The sequence below is a fragment of the Canis lupus genome, unplaced genomic scaffold (assembly GCF_011100685.1).
Source record: "Canis lupus familiaris isolate Mischka breed German Shepherd unplaced genomic scaffold, alternate assembly UU_Cfam_GSD_1.0 chrUn_S1663H1857, whole genome shotgun sequence".
Lineage (NCBI taxonomy): Eukaryota > Metazoa > Chordata > Mammalia > Carnivora > Canidae > Canis > Canis lupus.
The window spans coordinates 78,569-88,943 of record NW_023330509.1 but is presented as its reverse complement, the minus strand read 5'-3'; positions in this window follow the sequence as shown (position 1 = coordinate 88,943).

Here is a 10,375-nt window from a genome sequence, read left to right as displayed (position 1 = left end):
GCAGCCCGAGCTCCCGCAGCCCAAAGGATACGCCGGTCCTGGCGGAGGTCTGGCCGAGGTGTCCCAGCACGACGCGCAGGCGGGCGGCTGCCTGGCGCTGGTTCATGGCCGCGACAGGAGACGGCTCAGCAGGGTCTGACAGCTGCTGCGGCTGGCGTGGGGGGGGGGGGCGAGAGGAGCGTAGTGGCAGGCGGAGGGCGTGGAGCTCCCGGATTCTGCGTCGTGCGGAGATGCCCCGGGCCTCCTGGGTCCACGCACTGGGCGCCCCGGGCGGAGAGGAGGGATGCCCGCACACCCTGCTCCTCGAGATCGCAGAGATCCTTTAGCAAGGGCTTCTAACCCGGTGAAGGTCGTCCAGGGAGAAGTGAGCCAACACATGACCCATGCTCCCAACCGGGACTTTCAGTCTGTTTAATCCCACGTGACTGTGCCCCTCCCTCCCTGTGCAGATGCTCTGACAATTCACATGGTCGTTCACCCATACAAGTAAGGTGCTGATCCAAAGAGGAATTTGGGGATCCAGTCTGAGGTTGCCGAAACATACTGGCTTCTCATTCAAGAAAAAGAAAGTCCCTGAAGGAATGACTCTGAAGCTAGTGTGATCCACAGTCTAGTATTTTAAATTTTCTAAAACTCTGAAGTTTTATCTTTCTCTCTCTCTTTTTAAATTCATTTATTTGAACTAATTTCTACTCAACATGAGGCTCGAACTGACCACCCCAACATCAGTAGTTCAGGATCCACCAACCAAGCCAGGCCTTCCCTTCTCTTCCCTTCCCCTCCTTTTCTTTCCGTTCCGTTCCAACAATTCAGTTTCTTTGGGGTAAGTATGCATGATACTGCCACCACCATCGAGGTCATAACCACCATCCCTTCTCAAAATTTTCTCCCATACTCTTCACCTCACTATTTTGTTTGTATGTGGGAAGAACACAAGATAAGATCCACTGTCTTAGCAAATTTTAAGTATATATTGCAACATTGCTAGCTGTAGACACTATGCTGTATTATAGACTTCTCGAACCACTTATGTAGCTTCACTGAAAGTTTGTAGCCTTAAACCGTCACCTCTCCATTCTCCCCTCTCTTTAACCCCTGGTAACCACCATTGTCTCTGCTTCTGTGAGTTTGACTCTTAAATTCCTTGGGTAAGTGGGAGAAGGAGGTACCTGTCTCTCTGTGACTGGCCTATCTCACTTAACCTAGTGCCCTCAAGCTGCATCCATGTTGTCACAAAATGGTAGGATGTCCTTCCTCACTAATGCTGAATCATATTCCATTGTATGTGTGTACCTTGTTTTCGTTACCTTTTCACTTGTTGACCACCACTTAGGTTTGCTTTATCTTGCCTCTTGTGAATAGTGCTAGGTGGAGGTGGGAGTGCAGATATCTCTTGGAGATCTAATTTCAGTTCCTTTGGATAGATACCCAGAAGTGGGATTACTGGATCATATGGCAGTTCTTTTTTTATTTTTATTTTTTTTTAAATAAGAGAACAGAGAGAGAGAGAGAGAGAGAGAGAGAGAGGAAGAGACAGAGACCTAGGCAGAGGTGGAAACAGGCTCCCTGCGGGGAGCCCAATGTGGGACTTGATCCCAGGCCCCGGGATCACCACCTGAGCCAAAGGCAGACGCTCAACCACGGAACCACCCAGGCGCCCCTCATATGGTAGTTCTAGTTCAAATTTTTTGAGGAACTTCCATACTGCTTTCCATAATGACTGTAAGAACTAGAAATTCTTTCTAGAATATCTTTTCATCCAGTCTCTGCAGATGATTGACATAGCATCTCATTGTTTCTTTTTTCTTCTTCATTTTTCTCATTGTTTCTTTGTCTTAAAGAGTTACTTCAGGAATGTCTCACCTTAGAAATATGTCATCATTTTGGTTTCTTCTTAAGATTTTATTCATCAATTTGAGAGAGAGATAAAGGAAGTAGGGGTTAGGAGCAGAAGCAGTGCGACAACAGAGTACATGCTTAGTGCACAGCCTGATACAGGTGTCAATCCTAGAACTCCAGAATCATGACCTGAGCTGAAGGTGGACGCCTAACCAACTGAGCCACCCAGGTGCCCCCCATATGCTATTCTCTCTAGTGAGAAAAGGTGCAAAATTACTGTTGAAAGTAAATTATATTATCTATGCAACCAATACCTTGTCTAGAGAAAAAGGGTGCTCCGAGCTTGGGGGATGAGAAGCTCAAGGAGGTAGGTTGGGGGAAATCTAGACCTCTCTCTGTGTACCCACATACATGCACACACAAGATACTTATGTATCTGAAGCATCATTATCTATGCTTGCTTTATTACTTCTAAAAATAAAGAAAAGCATCGCAGTAGTAGTACAGTATAGCTATTCTGGTCTCTCTTTACAGAATAAAACTGTAAAACTTAGAATTCGGTTATAACTCCTTGAAAGGCAACGCTAAATTCAGACCAAAACTGCTGGCTCAAACATCTCAGATCAGAACAACTTAAAGCACTCCCATTTATTCATCATAAGGCATGCAGAATTGCAGACTACAACGTACTAAGTTATTTTAAAAATATTTGGCCAAAAGTACATATTGCTTACACAGTAAGTATTTCAGCATCTCTTCCTAGGCAGAATTCCAAGTTTCAACACAGCCTGCGCAAATATAACAAGCTGAGCCTTGATATTGACAGGTAATTCCTGTTGCCCATAGGAATAACCTACCTCACCAGGGCCGTGCCCTTTCAGACTGTAGTTTAAAATGCCGTGCATTTTAACAAGCTGTATTTGTGGTTTTTTTTGTTTGTTTTTTGTTTTTTTTAATTTATTTATTCATGATAGTCACACACACAGAGAGAGAGAGAGAGAGAGGCAGAGACACAGGCAGAGGGAGAAGCAGGCTCCATGCACCAGGAGCCCGATGTGGGATTTGATCCCGGGTCTCCAGGATCGCGCCCTGGGCCAAAGGCAGGCGCCAAACCTCTGCGCCACCCAGGGATCCCAACAAGCTATATTTTTGGATAAATCATAGGATTTAAGGAGAACAACTCACTATACCAAGGTCAATGTGAAGTTTTAAAATGCTATCAGGAAGCCAAATAATTGTCTATTTATTAAGTATTCACCAAATTGGAAGATCTCCTACACAGATTTTGCTAAGAGGTCAAATATTCAATCACTTGATTCTTCAAGGAACTCTCCAAATTCTTGGGCGTGGGTGCGTGTTTGCTGGGCCCAGAGTGGTGCTGCCAGAGCAACTGCACTTTCCTTCCCTCCTTTGCCTCTTCCTGGCCCTCTGGGACACTCCTCAGATCTGTGGTCCCAACTTCAGTGCACGGAGCCACCTGGGATGCTGGTGGAAGACAGACTCCCTGGGCCACCCAGAACTCGGATCCTGCGGGTCTGTGGCGAGACCCGAGACCGTGCCCGTGACAAGCACCCCCAGATGATCTGGAATGCACTCTGGGAAACCCTGCTTTAAAGACCAGTTCTTCCTCCTCGGGATCACATGAATCACACAGACCTGCATTTTACAAAATCCAATCTTCACGAAGATGATTTCCTCAGGGACATCATCTGCTTAGCTCCCTGCCTCTCAGGAGACCTGCCAGACCGAAGAAGCCAGCAGCATTCAAGACATGATGGACATTCAAAAGAATTCAGATTTAGGTCATCACAGTATACCAAAAAAAAAAAAAAAAAAAAAAAAAAAGCCCAACAGTATGTTCACCTTACTCAGAGGTTTCCAACACATTTTATTTTGTAGAGCACTGGTTTGTCGCTTTTGAGGACCAACATGTGTATAAATCCCTGTCGGGTCCCGCACAGCGTACTTATGGCTTGAGTTCCAATCCCACTTGCAGAAAGGCTGCCCTCTGGCTCCTCGTGGAGGGTGCATCCAAGCCGAGCCTCTTCTGGGGCTTCATCTCCAAGGGGCGCTTCCTTTGGGGAGGACAGGCAGGCTCTGATGTCCAGGCTTTGGTGCCTGGAGGCAGGAGGCGTTGGGAGGCTCCTGGGCCAGGTGCTGTTTCTCTCAGGCGGACACTCGAGGAGTCAGCGCTTGTGCTTAATGACCACAGTCCCTCTCGCTTTTGTGGGTTACAACAGAGGGAAGCCTCTGTTCTTAAGTAACACGGATAAACAACCTTTTTAGATCGCTATTTGTTCTAGAACCTACAAAATTTAATTCAAGAAAATAAGGTCCCATAAAAGACTTTAAAAAGTTTCTTTTAAGATTTATTCACTTATTTGAGAGGGAGGGAGGGGGAGAGAAAGAGAGAGAGAGAGAGAGAGAGAGAACATGCACACAGAAGGAAAGAGGAGAAGCAGCCCATGCCCCACCCTCTCAGCTGAGCAGGGAGCCTGACTAGCTGGGGGCCTGATCCCAGGATCCTGAGATCATGATCTGAGCCGAAGGCAGACATTTAACCAACTGATCCACCGAGTCACACCTTCACTGAAAGAAATCTTTAAAACCAAACAAGAACTTTTCCTCTTTGATTTGATTTTCTACATGGAATCCTCCTTTTACACAAGACTTCTTGTATATTTTTAACTTAAAAATCAAGATCATGAAAGAGTGTATCCCTAAATATCTAGATGCTGTCAGTGGCTCTGTAATCTTCAAAACAGAAAAAGCTGAAACCTGTTACCAAAGCCTTCAAAGACAGAAAAGTGTATGGATTAGTAAGTAGAAATAACACATCTGGAAAAGTAGCTATTCATACTTTACCAAAAGTTAAAAACTGGCAACCACTGATCTTTTTACTCTCTCCACAGTACTGCGTTTTCCAGATTATCAGAATTGGGATCCTAGAGCATTTGATCTTGTCAGATTGGCTTTTTTCACTCAGAAATATGCTTTAAAGGGTCCTCCATGTCATTTATGGCTTGATCGCTCATTTCTTTGTAGAACTGACTAATATTCCTTTGCCTGGGTGGACCTGTTTACTTATCCATTCACCTGCTGAGAGACTTCTTGGTTGCTTCCAAGTTTTGGCAGATACGGGTAAAGCTGTGAAGAGATCCGGGTACAAGTTTTTGGGTGGACAGAAGTTGTCACATTCAGTTCGGTAAATACCAAGGAGCAGGACCGCTGGATCGTAGTAGTATGTGGGTTTTTTTTTTTTTTAAGATTTTATTTATTTATTCATAGAGATGCAGAGAGAGAGAGAGGCAGAGACACAGGCAGAGGGAGAAGCAGGCTCCATGCAGAGAGCCCGACGTGGGACTCCATCCAGGGTCTCCAGGATCACGCCCCAGGCTGCATGCTTCGCTAAACCACTGCGCCACCGGGGCTGCCCTAGTATAGGTCTTATAAGGACTTTGTCCCAGTCTGTGGCCTGTCTCTTCATTCTTAGCATCTTTCACAGAGTAGAGATTTTTTTGGTATAAATTCCAACTTGTCAATTTTTTCTCTGAGGATCATTGCCTTCGGTATTGTATCTAAACAGTCATAACTAAAACTAATGTCCTCTTTCATTTCCGATTTTGATTATTTATATTTTTCTCTTTTTTTTCTCAGTTATTCCAACTAAAGGTTTACCCATTTTATCTTTTCAAATGATCAGTTATTAATTTCATTGATTTTTTTTTATTTCAAAGATTTTATTTATTTATGATAGACATAGAGAGAGAGAGGCAGAGACACAGGCAGAGGGAGAGGGAGAAGCAGGCTCCATGCCGGGAGCCCAACGCGGGACTCGATCCCGGGACTCCAGGATCGCACCCTGGGCCAAAGGCAGGCGCTAAACCGCTGAGCCACCCAGGGATCCCCTCATTGATCTTTTCTATTATCATTTTCATCTTTTTCATTTATTTCTGCTCTGAATTATTGTTTCCTTCTCTTTATAATTCCTTTAGGTGTAAAATTTTATTGTTTATTGGAGGTATTTCCTGCTTTTTGAGGTAGGCCTGTATTGCTATTACCTTCCCTCTTAGAATCATTTTGCTGCAGCTTACAAATTTTGCTGTATTGTATTTCTGTTTTCATTTGTCTCTAGGTATTTTTCCTCCTTCGATTTCTTTGATGACTTGTTGAGCATGTTGCTTAATTTCCACATTTTGGGGGATCTTTGTGTGATTAATTTTTATTTTCATACCACTGTGGTTGGAAAAGATGCTTGAGATAGTTACATTTTCCTAATTGTCCTGTGTCCTTTGTGTGCTCTGTTGTAGAGAATGTCCCATGTACATGTGAGAATAATATGTACACCGCTGCTTTGGGGTGGAATGTTCTACATGTATGTATTAGGTGGTTCTGGTTTAATTGAAAACCATCAATTCCTTATTGATCTTTTTCTCTGGATGATGTATCTTGTACCCACCTACATTGGGGAAAGGGGCCTGGGTGTAAGTTACTCCGAGTTGAGATAACCAGGGATGGGAAGCAGAGGGAATGCTGCTCTGGAAATAGTAGACAAGGACTGAGACAGCAAGTGAGACCCAGGCCCCAACCTGCCACAGGGAACAGCCTGCCTTGAGAGCCTTCCGGAGCCTGGCCATTTTCCTGGAGTGGTTCCAGTAAGCCTGATGAATTACCCACTTCTCAGGAACTTCACAAACTGTCAAGATGTGCCACGTTCCTGTCTGCATGATATCTAATTAATGGTGCCCTCGTTACATACTTCAGACATCACCCCTGCCCAAACCCTCGTCCCCACCCTCCTTCCTCCCTACCTACCAGGACATATATCAGCCCCTCTCAGTGGGTTCAGGACTGGACATCACATTCTGCTTCTGTTAAAATCCCTGAGGCAGGGAATAACAACATGGAGTCAGGCATGCAGTGAATGAGAAAGAAAAAATAGGCTAATCTCTCAAAACATTTGAGTCATGTATGGCTATGTGAAATCTTTTCTACAACTTTTATAGAAGAAGGTGTACCTAGAACTAAGAAGAAACCAGCATTTAGCTGGTCAGTCACAGAAAGCCTATAAAGATGGGACAAATCCTCAATCTCATTATTATGAAAGGAATGCAAATTCTAATAACCACTTATATGTTGCTTTCCTTTTACATAGTCAAAAATTAAAAGGATTTGGACCATCTAATGCAGGCACAGCTTAGAGACACCCTTGGCCAAGAGACATTCTGAAATGGAATGGCCCTTTAGAGTTGCCTTGAGTTGGGCTGAGAAGTGTCAGCTTTCATACCCCCTACGCAGTACCAGCTCTAACGCTGTACCAGCCAGTGGACACAGGGCAGGGACATGACCTAGACCAAGGCAGCTCTGCAGCTGAGGCCCTCCCTAGAGGGCTGACAGAAAGAACATCTGCTGACAGCCCTTTCAAAGCTAGAGATAATATTCTTTTTTCTTTTCTTTTTTGTTTTTAGGGAGCGAAAGTGCACACACATATCAGCTGTTGAGAGGAGGTGGTAGGGAGAAGGAGAGGGGTAGAGAGTCTTAAGCAGGCTCCAGGCCCAGAGTTCAGGTGCAGAGCCCAACGTGGCGCATGATCTCACAACTCAGAGATCATGACCTGAGCTGAAATCAAAAGTCGGACACTCAACAGACTGAGCCACCCAGGGGCCCCAATTCTTTATTCCTGAAAAGAATCTGAACAGTGCTGCATGCCCCCACAGTATATTATCCTGTTTATCCTCTACTGTCACCCTAGAGGTCAGACATATGTGTTGCTACCTTACAGTAAGGAAACAGGCTCGGGAATGTTAACTTTTAGGAAGTGGCAGAGCCAGAGTCCCAAAACCTTCCACGTTCCTGTGAAATCCCCCTCCTCCAAAGCTTCCAGGGGGACCATCTGTGTTCAGGGAGGGGAAGCCCAGAATCATTATGCTAGGGCTTCATTTGCAAGGCTTTCCTCTGTAGAGTCAATCAGAAAGCGTGCCTGCTTTATTACATGGTCCTTATAAACAATAAACATAGAAAACAGCTTTGTAACATCATCACCCCCCTTCTTAACACCAGCTCATTTTTTTAAACTTGTCTAACCCTCTAGCTTAAACCTAGCTATCCTCACAATCGGTTTGTCCCTGAGTCATTGTGAAGGCATAGTTAGCATCCAGTTGTCCTTGGAAGTACGAGCTAAGATTTTTACCTTAGTTAAAAATATCTAACACAACACCATCTCACCTCTGTGAGGATGAATACTGCCAAGAAAACCAGAAAAATAAACACACAAAAATAGAATAACAAGTACTGGCGGGGATGTAGAGAAATTAGAACTTTCATGTAATGTTGGCAAGAATGCAAAATGGTGCAGCCACTATTGAAAAACAGTATGAGGGTTCCTCAAAAAATTAAAAATAGAAAAACCATATGATCCATCAACCCCATTTCTGGGTATATATACCAAAAAATTGACAGCAAGTTCTCCAGGGGCGCCTGGGTGGCTCGGTCACTTAAGTGTCTGATTCCTGATCTCAGTTCAGGACTTGATCTCAGGGTTGTGAGTGCCTCCATGCCTTGCATGGAGCCTACTTAAAAATATGTATCTTTGGGCGCTTGCATGGTTCAATCGGTGAGTGTCTGCCGTTGGCTCAGTTCATAATCCCAAAGTTCTGGAATCAAGTCTCTCTCAGACTCTCAGTAGGGTACCCACTTCTCCCTCTGCCTATTGTCTCTCCCTCCCTCTCTCTGTCTCTGATGAATAAATAAATATTAAAAATATACATATAAATATATGTATCTGGAATAAAAGAAAGCAATGTGTCTAAGAGATATTTGTACACCATGTTCATAGCAATTTTCACATTTGATGAAAGATGGAAGCAAACCACATGTCAACAGACTGATGAATGGATAAGCAAAACTGGGTATATCCATACAATATAATATTACTCAGCGCTCAAAAAGAAGGAAATTTTCACACATCACCTACTACATATATCAACTCTGAGGACATTATGCTAAGTGACATAAGCCAGTCACAGAATGACAAATACTGTAGGACCACCCCCTGTCTGAGTTATCATTGTAGTCAAATTCATAGGGATGGAAAGTAGAATGGTGGGTGCCAGGACCTGGGGGAGAGGGAATGGGGAGTTAGTGTTTAATGAGGACAGAGTTTCAGTTTTTCAAGCCAAAGAGTCCTAGAGATGGATGACGGTGATGGTTGCACAACGATTAGATTGTACTTAATGCCACTGAATTAGAGGCCTAAAAATGATGATGATGGTAAATTGTGTTATGTGCATTTTGCTACCATTTAAAAAATTCTTTAAGAATACTGAACCTAGGGGCTATTGGGGACACCTGGGGGCATGCTCATTTACTTAAGCCTCTGTCTTCTGCTCAGGTCATGATCTCGGGGTCCTGGGATTGAGCTGTACTCTAGGTTCCCCACCCTGTGATGTGTCTGCTTCTCCATCACCCTCTGCCCCTCCCTGTGCAGGATCCACCCATGGCCAAAAACAAACAAACAAAAAACAAAACTGGGGGTGCCTAGCAAGCTCAGTTGGTAGAGCATCTGATTCTTGATGGCAGATTCATGAGTTCAAGGACCAAACTGGGTATAGAGATTACATTTTTAAAAATGAATAAAACTTAAAAAATAAAGAATATAAAACTAAAACTTACAAAATGTTGAATTCAACGGAAACATTTTCTAGAGTTCTGATGAGTGAGCAAAAACTCAGCCACAGTCACCACTTTTCCAGTGCCCCGCCCCCCCATACCACCACCTATAGGGGAGAGGTTTGGTGAAGAGAGCCCTGGAATTTGAAGTGGTTGGAACTGGGACACCTGGGTGGCTCAGTGGTTGAGCATATGCCTTGGGCTCAGGGCATGATCCCACCCAGAGTCCTGGGATTCGGTCCTGCAACAGGCTCCCCAGAGGGAGCCTGCTTCTCCCTCTATCTATGTCTCTGCCTCTGTGTGTGTGTGTGTAAGTCTCATGAGTAAATAAGTAAAATATATTTCAAAAAAAAGGAGAAGTGGTTGAAACATTCAGAAAAAAACATGTCTGGGAATCATAATGGGTACCGTGCAGGTAAAGTGTCTACATTTCCAAGAAGACACTCTCTTATGTAGGAGGGACAGCTACAAAAATGAGAAGTTTGGTGTTCACATTGAACAAGCCATAAATAGTACGTGCCTCGAGTGTGAGTGTGCTGGAAGTGGTCACGGGGGACAGGAGGGGCAAAGGAATAGACAGGGCTGTCAAAGAGCCTACCCTCTCTATTTGGGAAGGCAGGGTCTTAACATGAAAAAAAAAAGAACATCATCCCTTCCGGAAAAGTCAAGGGCCAAGTGATGGGCTATGCTGTACATACAGGATGGGTACGGGAGCTGAGTTGCCGGCCTGCCCGGGGTTAGTAGGAAAAGGTCTTGCACAGGTGGATTTGGTTTGAACCATGCAGCCATATTACTAGGATTGGCTTTGGGAAAGGTTACCACCCTTTGTTGATTCAATCAGAAGCTTTTCAAACTGCTTCAGTCTGTG